This window comes from Vicugna pacos, chromosome 2, assembly GCF_048564905.1.
Source record: "Vicugna pacos chromosome 2, VicPac4, whole genome shotgun sequence".
Lineage (NCBI taxonomy): Eukaryota > Metazoa > Chordata > Mammalia > Artiodactyla > Camelidae > Vicugna > Vicugna pacos.
In genome coordinates, this window is record NC_132988.1 from 15,531,190 (window position 1) to 15,553,314 (window position 22,125).

Genomic DNA, 22,125 nt, shown 5'->3' on the forward strand with positions numbered 1-22,125 from the left:
TCCTAGTCCTCATCTTCTGTACGACCAAGCTGAAAAATGTTGGGATTCCAGAATCATCAGGCAAACCACACAGCTGCTGTCACATCTCTTGTCTCTATAATCTCCCCTGATTGATATATTTGTGCTCAGAATGGATAATCCATCCTTTTAAAAGGTTAATATAAAACGCTCATGATGGCAATTTTCTTTGTATGTGGTTTAATTCTATCATTTCCCATCCTCCGTTATTTTCTTCTGTTCTTCAGGACTGGGCTTACTCACCCCTCTCTCAAGAGCATAGTTGGAAATGTTCGCCCGTTGCCTGTGAAACACAACATGGTTGTAGTAGTAACAAAGGACATTCAGCCATAAGGATGACTGGGACAGACACGGAGAGAAATTTCTAGTGAATCTGAAGGGGGAGGGTAGAGCTCAGTGGTAGAGCGTGTGCTTAGCATGCATGTGGTCTGCGTTCAATTCCCAGTACTGCCATTAAAGATAAGTAAAGAAACCTAATTACCTTCCCCCCCTGAAAAAAAAGGCGACCAAAAAACCCCCCAAAAACAACCAGCCAAACAAACAAGCAAAAAAACCCCAAAACATCTAGTGAATCTAAGAACAGCGGAACAGAATGAGATCTTTTTCCAGATTGACTATGATTTACAGTCTAGCACTCAGAATACCTTATAGCATCGTTCTCATCCTTTGACATGAAAATCTCCATTTCTCACCCTTTCATTACTAACTTCTGTAAATTTTTAGGAAGCCCCTTGCTTGAATCAGGATCTATGCAAAGTACTGGGGACTACACACACACACACACACACACACATATACATATATATAACATTTTCTTCCTGTGAGTAACTCAAATTAGTGGGAGAAATGGATAATCACAATATAATTATGTCAGTGCAATGGTACTGTAATCAACCACAAGGACATTGCACCAGCAGTAATGAATCCCGTCCAAGGAAGACAGGGAAAGTACCAGAAAGGCGGCTGTATTGAGCTTAGCTTTAAAAAGAAGGCAGGTAGACACACACTGCAGGTAGAAACAGCGCTGGCTCCTGCCTGCAGAGGCAAGAACAACTAGCCTGCGCGTTGTGGGGGAAATGGAGAGAAGCGATGCTGGGAAAGTGGAATGAAGCAGCATCGCATCACTAAAGCGTTCTGACCTAGTTTTAAAATCAAGGGTTTGGGAGCAGAGACCAAATCTGCCTTTTCGAGAAACAGCTCTAATACTAGAAGGAGAAGAAGAGATGGGAGGAACAAGGGACTGCCGGGAAGCAGAAATATTAAGAGCGATGTTTTTTTCTCTTTTCCCAGTGTTACCTACCATTCACTCAATGGAGCATTCTTGATATTATTTTATCACCTCAGTTCTTAGTCTTTATTGTACAAAATTGCAGATTTGTCATGTTTAATGTCTAAGCCTGTCATGGAAGAATGAGTTGTCGCCTTTAAAACTTCCAATCTCAAGGTCATATGTATGTCCATGAAGAACCATTTATGGAGATTAGTCAGTTCTTCTCAAATAGCAGCCTCTGGCAGGTGCAGCGCAGAGCCAGTTCCTGCTACCTCACAGCTCCCTCAGGTAGTATCTGATGTTCTCCAGGATGATCTGCAAGTTATTTTCCCACAGCTTCCAACATTTTCTCAAGGATCTCAAGAGACCCGTTGCAAGTTTAAATCATTCCACCCTCCATCTGCTCTCTCCTCCTCTTCCCCTTCTCTTCCCTCCTGTGACTCCTCTGTCCTTTCCTCCCAGATTCAGGAGAAGCTCCAGCTTTCTGTCTTCTATTCCACCGGGAGCTCTTGACTGAGTTGAGCTTAAGGCTTGGATAGATGCAGCATCCATTGGGTAAAAAAATGTTCTTCCCAGGTAAATTTTTTTTCCCTTCATATTTGTAGGCCAGAGAATGCAATAGAAGTTTCACTAAAGATTTCTGATAAGTGACTTTACTTCTACAAAACATAAAATGTTCATTATTTACTATATTTCTTCATCTCTGCTAACATCTGTTAGAAGACTCTTTGACCTTTCCTAAGGTGCCTGCTCTGAGGTACCCTATAAAATGTACCCAGGCGTCTGTTTCACTATTCTGGGCTCCTAAAGGGCATCGCTCTCTCTCTGTCTCTGGACAAAGCCAAGAACGCCCTTCATCACTTTTTCCATGCTCCTGAGAGCAAGTCCCAAGCCACATGAAATGCTAAATGATTCGGTCATTTTGTTGATGAAAATTTCCTAAATTGACCATTTATCGTATTTATTTTTCTATTTATTGATCTTCATTTCTTTCATTTTTTTCTGTTTTAAATTGGAAACATCACAATCCTATTTGCTGGAGAACCAATGTTCTAGTAGAAAGCTGTAGAATTTAATCACACTAATTCACAACTTCACTTCTTGTTAAATTATTGTTTTTATTACCATCAAAATTACACATGAACATAATTATAAAAGTCAAATAGTTCTACCAGGCTTATAATGAGAAACAGCAGTTTCCTGCCCCCAAATCTTCCAAAGTCTCACTGCCTTTCTCTAGAGGAAGCCACATTCACCCTTTTCATTTCCCCCCATGTTTCTGACTAACATGCTTATACTCTTATTTCTTGACTGTTTTTCATTTTCAGATATTGCCCATTGATTTTCTGCTGTAGAAGATGAAGCTTTAGCTCTCTAGGGGCTTTCTGCTCACCTCCCACAAACACAATTATCTCACAGTTCTTAAGTCCATTTTCAAGTTTACTTTATTATTGATGTATAAATATTTATACTGAGCCACACAGAATACTATTACTATATGTTTTCTGATGTACAACTTTTTATCATTTCATCTTTTATGGCTTAGAATTTCATCTACTTATCACTAATTCATCACCAAACTCTCTTCCAGAAGGATGAAATCCCCTCCCAATACAGTTCTACTTTCTTATCGGAAAGTCTCCTCCCAGAGAATTCAGCTCCATTTTACAGCCAGAAGTGATTATTCTCTTGGCTTTTTCTTTCATTCTCAGTGACCACCATCCCTTTAATTATATTGAGTACTAAATCCCCAATTCCTGGATCATGGGTTTGCTTTTCATGGATTACATCCTAGTTTTGATGAAGCACATCCTTCAAGTGCTTCCTGAGAAATTCACATAAGATAAAATTTTTGAAAACTCCCGTGTCTGAAAATGCTTTACTCTGTTCGCAGATGTTGTTGCTATTTCATTGGAAATAGAACTCTTAAGTTTGAAAGCATTTCAAATCAAAATCTGAAGGCACAGTTCTTTCTTTCTAGCCTCCACTGTTGTTGTGAGAAAACCTATATAATTCATATTCCCAATGTACTTTGTGGGACCACTTTCTCTCTGAAAAATGTTAAGATTTTCTCTTTGTAAACAGTTATGAAATTTCCTCTTAATCTAGAAATGCATTTCCTTCAGTCTGAGAAATATGTGTTTATATATATGTATGTGTGTATGTATATATAAATATATTTTATATATATATATATACACACACATGCTTAATAATTTTCTACTCCATCTTTCTATTTTCCAGACTGCCTTATAGATGAGCTAATATTTTCTCTCCTATTTTACAGGACCTTACTTTTTATTGCATTTCTGGAGAGTTTCTTTACCTTTATCTTGTAAACAATTCATTGACCACCATATGTCTAAGTCCCATTAATGTGTGAAAACTCCTCTGCCATGCTCTGAAAGAGAGGAAGATGGCCTCTCCCCTCACTTTCTCTTGTTCTATGAACATGGGATTGAGGCATCTTACATCAAGATGAGCATTTTACCCTGAGGATGAAAGAGCAACGAATTAGAAGAAGCCTGGGCCCTTGGTAATTTATGTGTGGTTTATTGAGTGTACGACTTAAATGACAGAAAAAGGTATTTCTCTTTTAAGTCATAGTAAGTTTTCTTAGGTTTAGTGCTTTGATGATATATCTTTTTCTCCCCATTTAATTTTAGCTGCATCTACATGTCAAAGTTCATTTCTTATAAAAAGCAAATAATTGGGTCTTGCATTTAGAACAGCGTGTCTTATTTTCCCCCTTTGAAACCTCCTCCCCCGTAGCTAATAGAGGGAAATACTTCAGTTTCAAATTCTACCAGTAAGGCTTTAGTCTTTAGAAAGTCCGGGTTCATGGAACAAATGTAAGATGTTAACCGAGCAGTTAATGTGCCCTGGCAGGTGTTAACTGTCCGTAAATACCTGAAAGCAAGATTTGTCTCAGATAAACTGCACGAAGCAGATAACTTGCCTGAGGAGTCTTGAGTTGACTAAGCAAGTAATTACGGCCCAGGACAAATATAATCCCTCCCAGGGGGTTACCAAGGGGCAAAAAGAAGCCCTGTGTTTTGCTGGTCTCTGAAATTTTCTCTCACAGATCTCTAGAGTTCATTAACCCTTTAATGTATAAAACAGCAGATGTTGACACAAAAGAGCCTGATTGCTTAGAAAACTTTACTCCCTGAGACACCATGGTGTTGACAAATTGTCTATGCATAGTCCCACCCGAGAAGGAGATTTCTTTTAGGGACGAGTATTTCTCAGTTTCATGTATATGCATATTATATTCATCATACGCTCTGACAATTTGGGGAATTTCAAGGAAGAAATAGGTCATAGATAATCTGGCTCATGAACAGTCATCATCACAAAAAACACAATTTAAAGAGAAGCAATATGATATTAAGAATAATAATTTAGTTGTACAGTGCCTTTATTTTCTCTGCATGATCACTCATGCTTACCCTAAAGCTGTTCATGCTTATTAATAATACGGATATCCTTTCTTCCTAAAACCACAGAATGTACGTTTAAATTCTTTAAAGGGTGGAACAAATTACTCCAGCAGTCTTAAAATTTTTCGAAAGATTTATTTATTTTCCACATCATGTCCATTCCATAACCTCTTGCTCACATCTTCAACCACTCAACTACGTTTGAGATGCTTTGGCTCTTCAGGATCAGAAAGGAAAAAGCAGAAAAGTAACTAGGTATTTCTTTTTGGCTTTTGAGGAAAGCCTGTCTTTGTGTCGCTATATGATGTGGTTATACACCACCAAACTCTTCTTCAACTCAATGACAAAAACATCAGTAAAATTGATCTTTTTGTTCAACTAAATCTTTCAGTTAAAAATATCAAGAGATTTAAGCAGCATGCAAACATAGCTTAGAATTGGGAAGAGGTAGAACCTCTGCCTGATGCCAAGAAATTGCACAAAAAAGCAGCATCATGATACCCACCCAGCCTAATTTTTGGAGGCTCCCCAGGATTGACTCAATTTTACTGCTAGTTTCACTTCTGTGAATATTTCAGTAATCCTTTAATTGTCCGGTGGTTTTATTTCATTTTTACAAAGCTTTGCAAGTTTCCTTTAAAATGATTTTTGTGATGTTGACGTACACAAAAATCACTGGAACACATATACATAATATCCTGGGGTATATAAAAATGATGATGACATATTTCAGCTAGCTTTTTTTTTTTAGAAGTACAGAGTTTTTCTAAGCTAAAATATAAATGATGGAGTTTATATATATAAAAAAGTCTCAATGTGTTTTTTAATGAGGCATTTCTGTTTTTCCCATGGCAATTTGAGATAATCACTGTGTACAATCTTTTAAAACAATTTGCCACATTCATTTTTAATTAAACTTGAGTAGGCTGCAAAATCCCTTTACCTTCAAACGAATACTACTGAATTCAGCTCTGTCTCGTCTCACTCAGTGGTCCTCCTACCCACTCCCAGCCAAGCAATCACATAAACAATATTTCCATTATTTGTTTTTTAAAATTAAATAATTTTATTTGAGATAAAATTGGTATATAACATATATTAGCTTCAGGTATGCAATATAATAATTTGATCTTTGTGTACACAACAAAAAGTCTACTTACCATCTGCCACCATAAAACTAATCCCCTTTACCCATTTGGTTCATTGCCTAAACCCCTTCCCCTCTGATAACTACCAGTCGGCTCTCTGTATTTATGAGATTTTTTTTGTTTTGTATTGTTTTGTCTTGTTTTTTTTTAGATTTCACATAAAAGTGAAATCATATGGTATTTATTTTTCATTGTCTAACTTATCTCCATCCATGTTGCCACAATGACGAGATTTCCTTTTTTACGGTTGAGCAGGATTCCACTGTGTGTGATACACAGTATCTTCTTTATCCATTCATCCATTGATGGACATTAAAGCTGTTTCCATAACTTGGCTTATGGTAATTAATACTGCAGTGAACATTGGAGTGCATATATCTTTTTGAATTAGTATTTTTGTTTTCTTTGGATAAATACCCAGAGTTGGTACAGCTAGATCACATGGATCATATAGTAGTTTTATCTTTAATTTTAGGGGAAACCTTCATATTGTTTTCCACATTGGTTGCACCAATTTGCATTCTGACCAACAGTGTACGAGGGTTCCCTTTTCTCCACATCCTCTCTAACACTTGTCATTTCTTGTCTTTCAGATTTTCACAGTTGATTATTTTAGTTGTGGGTTTGTCATATGTGGCCTATATTAGGTACAAATATGTTCCCTCTAAACCCACTTTGTTGATACTTCTATCATAAATGGGTGTTGAATTTTGTCAAAAGATTTTTTTTTCTGTGTCTATCGAGATGATCATGTGTTTTTTTATTCTTCATTGTGCTAATGTAGTATGTCACACTGATTGATTTGTGGATGTTAAACCATCTTTGCACCCCTGGAATAAATCCTACTTGATTATGGTATATGATCCTTTTAATTTGTTGTTAAATGTGTTGTTGAGGATTTTGAATCTATGTTCATCAGGGGTATTTGCCTGTAATATTTGTGTATGTGTGTGTGTTATTCTTGTCTGGTTTTGGTATCAGGGTAATGCTGGTCTCATAAAATGAATTTGGAAGTGACCCTTCCTCTTCAATTTTTGGTAAGATGTTGAGAAGAATAGGTATTTTTCTTTTAAACTTTGGTAGAATTCATCAGTGAAACTATCTGGTTCTTTCTAGACTTTGGTTTGTTGAGAGTTTTTTGACTACTGATTAAATTTCTTTACTAATAATTGGTCTATTTAGATTTTCTATTTCTTCATGATTTAATTTTGGAGACTACATATTTCTAGGAATTGGCCAATTTCTTCTAGGTTGTCCAATTTGTTGTTGTATTGGTGTTCACAGTAATCAGTTTCGATTCTTTGCATTTCTGTGGTATCAATTGTAACTACTCTCAATTCTGATGTTATATACTTGAGCCCTCTCTCTCTCCCTCTTTCTCTTTCTCTCTTTTGGCAAGTCTAGCTAAAGTTTTGTCAATTTTATTTATCTTTTAAAAGAACCAGCTCAGATTCATTGATCTTTTCTATTGTCTTTTCAGTCTCTATTTCATTATATATACTCTGTGTTTATTATTTCTTCTGCTGATTTGGAGCATTGTTTTTTCTTACTTCTTTTAGGTATAAAAGTTAGATTTTTAAAGTTAGTTAGATTTGTAAAAAATGTCTTCCCTGTTGCTTGAGGTAAGCATTTATTACTATAAACTTCTCTCAAAATTGTATTTGCTGCATCCCATAGATTTTGGTATGCTGTATTTACATTTTCATTTCTCTCCAGATGTTTCTTGAGTTCTCCTTTGATTTCTTGTTGATGTTTTGGTTGTTAAGTAGCATGTTACTTAATCTCCACATATTTGTGTTTTTCCCAGTTTTCTTCCTGTAATTGATTCATAGTTTCATATCTTTGTGGTTGGAAAATATGCTTGATATGATTCAATCTTCTTAAATTTGTTGAGACTTGTTTTGTGATCTAGCATATGATTTATTCTGGAAAATGTTCCATGTGCAGTTGAGAAGAATGTGTATTCTACTACCTTTAGATAGAAGTTTTTATAAGTACCTATTAAATCTCTCTGGTCTAATGTGTCCTTTAAGGCTGATTTTTTTCTAATTGTTTTCCGGTTTGGATGATCCATCTGTTGGTGTAAGGAGGGTACTGATGTCCTCTTCTATTACTATATTGCTGTTAATTTCACCCTGTTAGTATTTGCTTTATAGATTTAGGTGCTTCTATGTTGAGTGCATAAATACTTACAAATATTATAGCCTCCTGTTGGATTGAATCCTCTATTATTATTTTATGCCTTTTTCTTGCCTTTAGGACAGTATTTGTTTTGAGGTCTATTTTGTCTGATACAAGTATGGATGAGATTTATTTTTATATCAATTTGCATAGAATACCTTTTCCCCTTCACTTTTAATTTGTGTATGTCCTTAGATCTGAAGTGAATCTTTCGTAGGCAACATAGAGAGTTCTTGTTCTGTTTTGTTTTGTTTTTTAATCCATTCTGCTGTTCTGTGTCTTTTTGTTGTAGAGTTTAGTTCATTTAAATTCAAAGTAATCATTAATAGGAAGGTACTTACTGCCATTTTTTTTTAATTGCCATTTTGTTAATTATTTTCTGGCCTTTTTCATAGTTGCTGTCTGTTCCTGTCTTCTTCTCTTGCTCTCTTCCTCTGTGGTTTGGCGACTTTTTTAGTGTTATGTTTATATTCTTTTCTTATTGTCTTCTGTGTATTTACTACAGATTTTTGTTTTGTTGTTATCAGGAGGTTTTCATATAAGAGCTTATATATCTATAACAGTCTAGAGTAATTTGATAGCAACTGAAGTTTGAACACATTTTAAAATTCTCCGTTTTTACCCACCCCCCACCTGTTATGTTTTTGATGTCATACTTTATATTTTGTGTGTCCTTTAACTAATTATTATAGTTATAGTTAATTTTGCTGCTTTTTATTTTAACCTTCATACCAGCTTTGTAAGTGGTTAATGCCCTAGCATGACTATATATTTGCCTTTACCAGTGAGATTTTTAATTTTGTATGCTTTCTTGTTACTACTTAGTGCTTTTTCTCTTTAGCTTAAAGAAATCCCTTTAACATTTCTTGTAGTGTCTGTTTAGTGGTGACAAATTCCTTTAGCCTCTGCTTATCTGGAAAACTCTTAATCTCTCCTTCCATCTGAATGATAAACTTGTGGGATAGAGTTTTCTTGGTTGGAAGTTTTTATTTTTTTATCTTCCAGTCCTTTGATTATTTCATTCACACTCTTCTGGCCTGTAAAGTTTCTGCTGAAAATCAGCTGATAGTCTTATGGAGGCACCCTTGCGTGTAACAAGGTTTTTAAGATTCTCTATTTTTTTCTTAAACTTTTGACATTTTAATTATAATGTGTCTTGATGTGTCTGTCTTAGGGTTTGGAATTACTTGGAATTATTTGGAACTCTGTGTTTATTGGGCCTGGATGTCTGTTTCCCTCCTCAGATTAGGAACATTTTCGGCCATTATCTCTTCAAAAAAAATTTTTTTTGTCCTTTTCTCTCTTTCTGGGACCCCTGTGGAGTGGATGTCATTCTGCTTGATGTTATTACATGGGTCCCTTAAGCTATCTTCATTTTTTAATATTCTTTTTTTGTTTTCTTTTTGCTGCTCTGTTTGGGTTATTTCTACTGCCCTATCTTCCAGGTTGCTGGTCCAGCTCTTCACTTCATCTAGTGTGCTGTTGATCCCCTATACTGTATTTTTCAGTTCAGCTGTTGTATTCTTCAGTTCTGTGATCTGTGTGGCACTTTCAAATATTTTCCATCTTTTTGTGGAAGTTCTCACTGTTTTCATCTGTTCTTCTGAGTTTGGTGAGAATCTTTATGGCTATTGTTCTGAACTCTGTATTAGGTAGATTACTTATCTCTGTTTCATTAAGGTTGTTTTCTGAGGTTTTATATCTTTTTCTTGAATTTGGAACATATTTTTATGTCTCCTCATTTTGTTTGTCTCTCTGGGTTTGTTCTTATTTATTAGGTGAAACAGCTACCTCTTCCAGTCTTGAAGGAGTGACCTTGTGTAGCAGATAAACTGTGAGGTCCAGAAATGCTATCCCTGCTGGCTGCCAGAGCCAGGCACTCAAGAGGTTTCCCCTGTGTGAGCTGTGCGTGACTGCCTGCCATGGTGGGGCTGTGGCTGTGGTGCAGGGGAGGTGGGGAGCCCCCACTGCCACTAGCAGCTTAAAGGGAGAGGGCCAAAATGATGCAGCCAGTGCCAGCACTAGCAAGGCAGAAAAAGAACTCAGAGATGGCACCCACAGCGCATCTGTCCCTACAGAGAGTCCCAGCTTGTCCCTGCCTCTCCAACAGAAGCCCCAAGGTAGCAACCAAATCTCCTTCACACATGATCCAGGCACTCTTCAAACTGCCCCTATTGTAACCGGTGCTGGGGCAAGTGAGTCTGCATGTGAGCCTTTTAAGTTGCTTCAGAGTTGTTAATCATTCTTATGCATCACAATATTTCAGTGAAGTGGAAGTGAAAGCTAATTTTACAGCTGAAATAAAAGGAAGAGAGAAAATCTGAAGTTGGCATCAATAGTTTGAAAACACAAAGTCTGAGGAGGTAAGATTTTTCCATGATCTGTCCCTGTGGTTTCTGTGGCTGCAGTTGGAATACTTTTCCTGTTTCTCCCCCTAGTAATTACTGCTCCAATTAGCTTAACCCTTTGAGACTAAATTCTGTGATTTTCTTAGGCTCTCTAATGGTTCTAGAGAAAACTAGAGGCAGAACGCACAGCTCCAGAATTTGCAGCCCATTGCATAGCCCAGAAAATATCAGTGGCTGTCCTCTTGCCTTATAAAACAAAAGGTAGCACATCAACCTTTGCCTTGCAGGTAATCGATGTATAATAAAGGGCAGGGTAGGATTGATGTGACTGACCACAGGATGCCCTTTGTGCTCCACGACATGAATTGAGACAATTAATCTGATTTTTCTACATAACAACAAGGGCTCCACTTTGCACTCAGAGAGGCTTTTTATCCAAAGCTCTCCAAGTGCACTGCTCCAAGGAAATGGCCCATAATTCTGTCCTTATCAACACTCCTGTCCTGAGCTGACTGGAGTCATGACCAAAGAGAAAGCAGGTTGCTGATTAATCCCTATTAACTGTCACCTAACAGATTCATGATATAAAATATTCCCTGAGTTTTTAAAACAAATAACTCTAATTTCCATTTAATTGATTTTTGACCTTGAGTCACATTTTTCAATTGTAATTTTAACTTAAGTTAAAACAAAACTGAGCTATCAGGTAATGATAAACCAGCAAAGAGGGCACTGCAGGGAAGAAGTAACTAGATTTTATACGGATTCACTCTTATCAATTTTAGCTATTATTCTAATGTGCTTCCTTCTTTCAACAAGATATCTACATAAAAATTGTCTAATGTCTAATAAATGTCTAATAAAAATTAAGTCTTCCTAGAGTAGAATGAAAATAGATCATATAGTTGCCTAATCTAAACCTTAAATCTGATGGATGAAAAGACTGAGACCCAGAGTTTTGTACAACGTGCTCAAAGTTACACAGTTAATAAGTGATAGAAATAGTATTCAAATGAAATCATCCACTTTCTTTTACAAATATAAAAAGTGGAACCCAAAGATTTTCAGTCATTTGGTTAAGCTTATGCTGGTTGGTGAAAGGACCAGAAATAAAGCTTAGGTCACTTCCAGGCTGTCCCTAAGATATTCTGGACTCAAGGCAAAAGTACCTGTGGAAACTACATGAAATATGTCTAAACACTAAAACATTCATCATCTTGAAAACTTGATTAATAAGTTATTAATCAAGCTCAAAAATTGTTAAATAAAATATGTTCTATAATTCTACTTTGACAAACATACCCATCATAACCTGAAATGTTCGCTATGAATGAAGTTTTCAGTTCTTAGACTCGTCGGAGCATTTGAAGAGAGCTAGCCTGTAGCATGCAGCCCCTGGGCTGCAGCCAGCACCACTTTTTTCATTCCCGGCTCCATCCCACATCATTAGAGGCCTCACAGGCATACCTCTGGACAACCCAGTCTGCACATTCAGCATGTCTGAGCCCCATCTGCATTCTTTCTATACTCTTGAGCAACTCTAAGGCCTAGGGGAGCACTTTCCAGAGATGGAGTCTGCCTTTGGGCTCATAGACCCAGGCAAGAGACCTGCTCAGATGGAGGAAGCTGACTCAGAACAGTTGCTCATTGTAGCTCACAATCCCAGCTAACCAGAATCTGGTCTAGTGATGCTGGCGGGTGGGGTGGTGTTGCCTCTGGCGAGGCGCATTCTATTGGCTCCCTAGACTCCTTGTCATAGTGCGGTATGGACAGAGGAGGGCCAAGAGGTGGCAGCTTGTAAAATATGGACGCCTAAGGCAGGGGCCTCCTTTGCCCTGGTCAAAGGGAAAAATATTCTCTTTATCTCTTCGTCCTGTGTCTTTCTCTTCTTTACCAGGATAACCCTCTGGGCTGTAATTGTTCAAAACATTTTATTGTCCTTCAAATGGGAAATTTACAACATCTTAATTTCTTGTCTCATTTTATATTTTAATCAAAACAGGTAGATCCACAATGTTGGGATGATAATTCTCTAACTCTTCTCAGAATATAATTTATTTCAGTTGCTGACAATCTTTGTAAATCTCAATTATATATACCATTCTCAGTGAACACATCTTCTTTCTGTTAGACTCCTATGAGAAAAATATGTTAATTTCAGACTGCAAATAAGTAGAGGTATTTATAGAATTTGGATGTTTGGATATGTTTTAGGAATATTTAATAAAAATTTCAATATAGTAGATGGTGAAAGGTTAAAAGAAGTGGTACTTGCTTTATCTTAGAGATGACAGGGCTGAGAGATAAATTAATAATTTATTAATTAATTTTCAAGTTTACGGTTGATACTAAATGAAGGAAGGGGACTAATTATCTGTCTGGCTTCAACTGTGAATAATGCCAAAAATCTGAAGAGTAAAAATTGAATAAATGATCTAGATTTTTCTAACAGTATAACTGTTTGTTACAGACGTCACCCACACATCCACACACACCCACACACATACATACATCTCTTAATCTGTTATTCTTTATCTGAATATTTTCTCATACATAGCTATCACTATTGCCTTTCAGATACCATTTCTTTAAACCACCCCACTTCTTTATCTCGAGGGGATGCAAGAAGACAAAAATGTAAAAATTTTTAAAGGTCTTTTCCCCATTGCTTCCTTAACTTTATAATATATGAAGCAAATATTATTATCTCCACTTCACATATGAAGAAATGGAGCATGAATGGCATGCAAGAAATCACATAAGCTACAGAACAATCACATGGGAGAGTTAGGGCTCAAACCCAACACATGAGTACGTGCCTAATGCCCCTTTGTCTTTATCACATGCCTTTCAAACAGAAATAATCAGTTCCTAACTGAGCACCAATGATTGGGTCAGCAATAAATGGGGAAGAAAAGACAAATCCCCCATGTAGGAGAATTCCAAATAATTCATACAGCTCTACTGCCTCTAATGAGGGGACTCCACACTACATTGCTTGCATAGTGACTTCCTCCAAAGAGTACAGTGTGAAAAAGAGGGAAAAGAGTAACTTCACAGTGGAGAAGGCTGGCAAGCAGGGTAGTAAATTTTATTCATTCAGTCACTAGATAACATTTATAGATTCCTTCGAATGACTCTGCAATTCCAAGACCTACAGTTTGGACACTCCTAGTTCATAGAGGAAATAGTGGCACAATTCTGAGAGGACATCAAAGATCATGTGAACAAGAAGGACTACTCTTGCCTCCCGCTGTGACTTAATAACTGGTACCAGACTTGACTTCTCACCACAAACAACTGTGAAACTGGAAGGGCTATATGAATTTTTTTTTTTTTTTTTTTTTTTTTTTTTTAGGGATTGGATAATAAGCAGCCCAGGACTGTAATCCTTTACAAAAGCAAAGTATAGGACTCAAGCCCCACATCTGTCTTGGCTTTTTTCCTGAGGACAGTTTTTGGAGGGGAAGTCCAAGGTAAGGAGGGTGAGGCAAAGGTCAGAGTACAGAGCTACTGAAGTATCTGAAGTGTGAGCAGCACGGTACCAGGATGTAGGAGGCCATGCAGAAGGTGTTCCAAATCCACCTGGGGCTTCTCTGTGCATCTTTGGCCCAAGGCTTGGCTGTGCATGTGCAAGTCCAGACAACTTTAGACCTAGTAGAGAGTAGTTGCTATGTGGCTGAGAATTGAGCAAGACAGCTGAGGTAAAATAAATAGGACAGATAACAGAGGTCATGCAAGTCTAGGAGACACTGGACCCTGCAGCCCAGTCAGAGTGAAGAAACCGCACTGAGCTCCTTGTCATTCATTTTAGATCCCCAAAAGGCCAAGTCTTAAGAGTAAAAAACAGCTTTGAAAAGAGACCACACTCTAGTACTAAGAACAAAACCTAAAGAATCCCATCCTGACAAATAATAAAGCCAAGTCTGAGGGACTCTAAATAATCCAGTAATTATTTTTAGAAGTATTTTTTCCAATTTAATTGAGATATAATTGACATAGAACATTGTATTAGTTTACGGTGTACAATACAATGATTTTATAGATGTATACATTGCAAAATGATTACTATAACAAATTTAGTTAACATCCATCACCTCACATATTACACATTTCTTTCTTATAAAGAGAACTTTCAAGATCTACTCTCTTAGCAACTTTCAAATATATGATATAATATTGTTAATTATAGTTACAGTTACATATACATATACTGCTATATTTAAATGCCTGCCAGAACAAAATTCGACATTCTTTAAGGTGGCAGCATAATCCATACTCCTTCCAATGCATCTTTCATAGTATCTAGGATAAAATTTTAAAATTACTACATATTCTCTGCTTCTATGAATTCAAGTATTTTAGGTACCTCATACAAGTGGAATGATGCAGTATTTGTCCTTCTGTGACTGGCTTATTTCATTGAGCCTACTGTCCTCTAGATTCATCCATTTTGTCACAAATGCCAGGATTTCCTTCTTTCTGAAGGCTGAATACTATTCTACTATATGTATATAACACATTTTGTTTATACATTCATCTGTCAGTGGACATTGTGTTGGGGTGTGGGAAGAGGGAAAATGAGGAATTGTTATTTAATGGATATAAAGTTTTAGTTATGCAAGATGAATGAATTTTAGCAATATGCTGTACCAATAGTTAAAAAACCAGTATTTGACTTCAAAATACATTAAGAGGATAGATATCACGTTATTACCACAAACACAGACACACACACACATACAACACAAAAACACAAGGAAATTTTTGTAGGTGATGAATATATTTAGTACCTTGATTGTGGTGATGATATCATGGGTGTATGCCTATGTCTAAATTCATCAAAATGTATACATTAAATGTGTGTAACTTTTTATATTGTCCATATTGTCCAGTATAAGGACAAATCTTAAAAACAAAAAAATCCTATGTAGCTGAAAAAGGAGAAAACTAAGACTCACAATCAGAAAACGTAGTTAATGTAAACAGGCTACAAAATGGCCCAGAAATTAGCAGATGAGAACTTTAATAAAGATGTGTAAGGACTTAAAGAAAAATGATGAACATGAGTGAACAGATACGTAATTTTAGCACAGAAACGGAACACATTTTTTAAAAAGCCAAAAGGAAATTCTACAATATCAAAGTACAATATCTGAAATGAAAATTCAGATTAGAAATGGCGGAAGAAATAGTAGTAAACTTGAAGGAAGATTAATAAAGATAATCAAATTTGAGAAACAGAGAGGAAAAAGACTGAAAAAAGTAAAGAAAAAAAAGAGCCTCAAGGATCTGTGAGAAGTCAAGCAGCCTGGTGTACACTGAGCTGGAGTCTCCAAGGAGAGGAGAAGAATTTGATGGGAAGTTTTTTTAAAAAGAAATAATGGGTGAAACTTTCCCAAATTTTATGAAAAATATAAATTTATAGTTCAAAAAGTCTGGTGAACCTCAAACAAGAAAATACTAAGAAAACCACATTTAAGTATATTACAGTCAACTCCTGAAAACTGACAATAAAGAGAAATATCTTGAAATATCTTTCTATTGCTATGTAACAAATCACCAGAAACATAGAGGTTTAAAACAATACTCATTTATTATCTCACAGTTCTTTGGGTCAGAAGTCCAGGTAGGCTCAACTGGGTTCTTTACTCAGGCTCTCACAAATTTGACATCAAGGTGTTGCCTGGACTGAGCTCTTCTCTGGAGCTTTAGGGAAGAATCGCTCCAAGTTCACTTGGGTCTTTGACAGAATGCAGATCTTTGTGGTCATAGGTCTGAGGTTCTTGTAGCCTTTTGAGCTGTCAGGCAGAGGCTGCTGTCTGCTCCTAGAAGTCACCAGCGTTTCTTCTTACATGGTCACTTCTATTTCCAGTGCCAGCAATGGCACATCAACTTCTTTTCACATTGAATCTCTCTTCCTCTTCCACTCCCAGCTGGAAAAACTCTCTGATTTAAAGGGCTCACATATTTAACTTAGACCCACTCAAGTAATCCCTTTGTGATTAACTTGAAGTTAACTCATCAGTAACCTTAATTACATCTGCAAAATCCCTTTTACCATATAATGTAACATAATCAGGGCACAATGTTATATCATATTCACAGTTCCCAAGAATTAGGATAGCAAGTCTTGGGAGGCAGGGTATCCTTCATGATTCTACTTACCACAAGGAGCCAGAGAAAAAAGAAACATTACATAAAGGTGAACAATTATGATTTCTTATCAGAACAATTTGTGACAGTAGACAATAAAATGACACTTTAAAGACAGAAAGGAGTAAAAGGAAAATAAAAGAAGAAACCACGATTTCCCTATCCAGCAATATATCCTTTGAAAATGAGGTAAAACAGGAAACATTTTCAGGTAAATAGAGGCAGAGAGAACTCATGAGATCTGCACTACAAGATATATTAAAGGAAGCTATTCAGACTGAAGGGAAATAATACCAGCTTAAATTCACATTTGCAGGAAGGAAAAACAAGCATTGAAAATGATAAATATAAAAACCTATCTATTTTTTTGCATTTTTTTTTTAAGACAGCTGACTTTTTAGAGTAGAAGCAGGCAAATTTCATGGCCCATGGGCTAAATCGAGCTCACAGCTTGTCTTTGTATGTTCTGATAGCTAAGAATGTTCCTTTATATTTTTAAGGATTATTAAAAAAAAAAAGCGTGAAACAGCAACAATAACAACAAAGACAACAAAGAGAGCAAATAATATGTGATGGAGACTACATGTGGCCCTCAAACCTAAAATATTTACTATTTGTCCTTAAGGAAAAAATTTTCTTACCTCCTTTTTAGGGTAAGAGATAAATAACACTGTATTATGGGATTTATAACAAATGTAATAGTTACATAAATGATAACAGTAATTTGAAAGATGGGAAGATGTAAATTGAATTATATTTTGAGAAATTTATATATCTTAAGTGAATATTAGAATCACAATGTTAACTCTAGGGAAACTGTAACAAGAATTCATATCTAGAGCAAACACTAAAAAATACAAAGTGGCATAGCTAGAAAGCCAAAGAGGACTCAAAATGGAACACCAAATAATTTTTGACAATCAAAACATAAGTTTCAGTATAGAAGGAGAATAGAAAAAAACTAGACTGGAAAAATAGAAAACAAAGAGGAATCTAATAGAACTAAATCTAGCCAAATGATAATTTCATTAAATATAAATGGACTAAACACTTCAATTAAAAAGCAAAGATTGTCAAACTGAAAAAAATTAAGATCCAATTATATGCTATATACAAGCAACATGCTTTAAATATAGAGAAATAAATAGTTTGAAAGTTAAAATTTCATGCTATGAACTGAATTGTGCCCCGCCCCTCTCTAAATTCATATGTTGAAGTCCTAATCCATCACGTGACTATAGGAGAAAAAAATTTTAAAGAGGTGATTAAGGTCAAAAAGGGCAAAGCCTTGGTCAATATGACTGGTGTCCTTATAAGAAAATGAAGGGACATCAGATATTCTCTCTCTGTGTGTCTCTGTCACAGGAGGACTGAGCAAGAAAGTGGCACTTACAAACCAAGAAGAGAGTTGCCATCAGAAATTGACCTTGTTGGATCTTAATCTTGGACTTTGAGCTTTCAAAACTCTAAGAAAATAACTTTCTGTTGTTTAGTCCCCAGGCTTTGGCATTTTGTTATGGAAGCTTAACCAGACTAAGATAACTGGGAAAAGATACACAATGCAAACAGTAAGAATAAGGAAGATGGTGCGTGAGGATTAATAACAAACATCAAGACTGAGACTGTTACCAGAAATAAAGAGTCACATTTCAAACAATAAAAAGGTCACCTCTTTAGGAAGACATAAAATCATAAATGTGTTTACACTAAATACAAGATCTTCAAAATACATGAATAAAACTGAAGGGAGAAATAAATAAATACACAGTTGTCATCATCAGTAACTTTATCACCCTCCTCTTAACAACTGCTGGAACAGGTAGGTAAAAATCAGCCAGAATATAAAAGATTTGAACAACACTATGAACCACCTTGACTTAATTAACATTCATAGGACACCCTACTCAACAACAAAAGAATACACATTATTTTTAAGTGAGCATGAAAAATTCACCAAGATAGGCCATATCCTGGCCCATAAAACTAGCCTTAATTAATTAAAATTATTAAAATCATAAAAAATATGTTCTCTGATATGAGTGATATTAAATTACACATCAGTAACATGAATATATCTAGAAAGCCCCAACTATTTGGAAATCAACCGTACACTTCTAAATAATTTAAGATAAAAATAAAGTATAACAAATTAGGGGACTTGAATAGAATAATAATTAACACACAACATACCAAATTTGTGAGATGCAGCTCCAGCAGTGCTGAAAAAGAAATCTATAACTTTGAATGTGTACATTACCAAAGAACAGTATAAAATTATTTAAATTTCCATCTAAAAAAGCCAGCATAAGAATGAAATAGTAAACATAAGAGAAGTCAATGAAAGAGAAAATATAAAGTATTAATATTTTTAGAAGAGGAGCTATGAATCTCATGGACATTAAAATGTAATAAAAATGATGAATAACATTATGCTAATAAACTATACAACTTATATAAAATAGAAATTTTCTTGAAAAAAGAAAATTACCAAAACTAAAGAAACTGAAAATGTAATAAAAAAATCTTCCTTCCTCCACCCCAAAAAATCCAGATACAAATGGTTTGATTAGTAAATTTTATCAAATCTTTTAGCAAAAAATAATACCACTCTTTTACAAATTCTTTCAGACAAACAGAGATTACTTCCCAATTAGTTTTATAGTGCCAGTGTAACTGTGATATCAAAACCTAACACAAACATTACAAGAAAAGAAAATTATAGGTCACTAGCTCTTAAAAATATTGATAAATAAATTATCAAATTTATTCCAGCAATATATAAAAAGGATAATACATCATAATTAAGCAAGGTCATTTCCAGAAACCAAGATTGGTTTAACATTAGAAAACTAATCAGTGTGATTTTCCATATTTACCAAATAGAAGGGAAAATATTATCATCTCAAATAGGTGCAGAAAAATATTTGACAAAATTCAACATTTACTTTTTATTAAAAAACATCCCAGCCAAAATCTCAGTAGGTTCTTTTTTTCAGGTAAAGGGAATTGACAGGCCAATTCTAAAATGTACATGGAAATGTAGATGCTAGAATAGCAAAGACAGATTTGGAAAAGAAGAGAAAAGCTGAAGGATTTATACTTCCCGATTTCAAGACTTATTCTAAAACTATAGTAATCAAGACAGTAATAGTATTGACATATAGGTAGGCTAATAGATCAGTGAACTGAAAAGAAAGTTCAAAAATAGACCCGTGCTTATTCAGTAAGTTTCTTCTCTATCAAGGTACCAATGGGGATAAAAAATCTTTTTAATAAATAGTGCTCTAAAAATGAATATAGCATATGAAAAGCAATGAAATGCAAATCCTACTCCATCATAACCAAAAATTAATTCAAGAAGGATCAAAGATCTAAATATAAAATCTAAATCTACAAATATTTAGAAGATAAAACATAAGCAAATGTCCTTGCAGTACTGGGGTAGGCAAATATTTCTTAGGGAGCAGGAAGAAACCAATAACCATAAAAGAGAAAACTAATAAATTAGACCTTTAAAATGTTAATCTTCTGCTCATCAAAAGACACCATTAAGACAATAAATAGACAAGCCAACAACTAGGACTATGTATACAGAACTGAGAAAGTTTTATCCAGAATATACAAAGAATTTTTACCACTGGAAAATAAAACCAAAAATAATAGAATTTTTAAAATGGGCAAAAGACTTAAGACACTTTACAAAAGAAGATATACAAATGGTAGAAAATGTATACAAAAAGTTTCTCAGCATTATTAGGGAAATGTAAATGAAGATCACACCTGCTAGAATCACATTCTGTGCACTTGCTCCAAAAAAGGTAGAATTAAAGAAAAAATACAGCGAATGTTAGTGAGAATGTAGAGAAATGAGACTTTGCATACACTACTATTAGGAATATTAAATGGTAGTTTTTTTAAAACTCAGTCCATGATCTAGCAATTATATTCTTACTTATTTACCCACGAGAATTTAAAACAAAGGTCCAGAAGAGACTTCTCCATGAATGTTTATAACAACTTTATTTGTAATAGCCCCAAACTGGAAACAACCCAAAAGATCCATCAAGAGGAGAATGGATAAACAGATTATGGCATATTCGTACAATGGAATACTTCTCAACCATAAGAAAGGAATAAACCACTGATATACACAATAACATTGATGAATCTCAAAATTGTCATAACTAAAAGAAGCCAGACACCAAAGAGTAGATATTGTTTGATTAAATTTATATAAAGTTCAAGAATGTGGAGATAGAAATCAAAACAGTGGTCACTTACGAAGTGTGTGGATTTCTTGGATAAAAGTAGAAGAAACATTTCGGGGTGATGCAAATATTTTATATTATGACTAGAGTGTTTAATTTGTTGTAGTTTATTGAATTGTATAATTGGACGCATATATTCCTCTGTATGCAAATTTTACCTAATTTTTTTTTTAAACTGACAATGTAGAAGTTGAATTAAAAACTATCTTCCAGGGCCTCAGTATATTTAGACACATGGGTACACGTGAGCAAATTAACAAGCAGTAAATCTAAAAAGAGTAGGCAGAAAAGTTAGGCAGTGTCATGCCAATACCACCCAAGCTGTTTACAGCCTGTCTGCAAGAGGTTTCTCACAAGTGGAAAAACAGACAGCCTCGTATTTGCGCTGCCAACTTTGATTGCGGAGGACAGTATGGGGGTTGGACCACTGCCGTCATTACTATCCATCAGGAGCAAACCACCTCAAGGATCTCTAGCAGGTAACCTTTGAATACAAAACAAATATTGCCGAGAAACTTTGACAGCTCTAGACCCGTAAGAGGCTATATAAAGAACCACTCAATGGGGAAAGCTGTTGATGTATTTCAAAGATGGTTCAGGGTATCTGGTGAGAACAGAGTGTGAGTCCAGACGGAAGAAGTAAATCAAAGTACACGACCAGATTGAGGTTTTTAAGCTCCGAGCCATGAAGATGGCCTGAATCTTGCCTTTCTTAGGAGAAATGTGATGTCACCACAAAGGCCTCTGAGGGAAGTTAAAAGACACACACCAAACTCTGCAGAAAAGAATTAAGCAAGAGAAAAATATTTGACGGTTATTTTTGACTTTACCAGTGATACTGACATCTACTGTCACTTCAAAACTAAATGAAGGAAATAAGGAACTTATTTGTGGGTGACATCTATGCCCAAAGCAGGATAGTTTTGAGACTGAATTTGATGAGTGCTATGAGAGCCGTGGCTAGGAGAGGAAAAGGATTCAAAATATCAAGAGAGGGTGGAATGACACAATCGAAGTATTTACTAGGCTAAAAAAGTGGGTAAAACACAAGATGGTGACAAAAAAGTTTGGAAAGGCTTTAGTGACGTTATCAGTTATCCACTGGTAATGGGAGCGGTTGCTGACACGTGCTGGACAAGTGTGTGTCATCTCTAGCTCTTGGATTCTTAGTGCCGTGAACAGGCTGAACCTCTTGTTGACCATTTTGTAAAAAGGCAGCGCACTAGTTTAACAGAAGCTGTATTTCAACAAAAAGAAAAAAACACCATGTCTCTTTTCTTTGCAAAAGAAAAC

The 22,125-nt window shown here is 35.5% G+C and overlaps 1 long non-coding RNA gene across 1 annotated transcript in view; it reads left to right on the top strand.

Moving 5' to 3' along the window:
• The window catches only part of LOC140699955 (uncharacterized), a 43,927-nt gene that overhangs the window by 17,378 nt on the left and 4,424 nt on the right, over positions 1-22,125 (top strand). The window contains exon 5 of the long non-coding RNA XR_012078187.1: positions 13,767-13,884. This is a non-coding gene — a long non-coding RNA (uncharacterized lncRNA). The remainder of the gene's footprint in view (positions 1-13,766; positions 13,885-22,125) is intronic.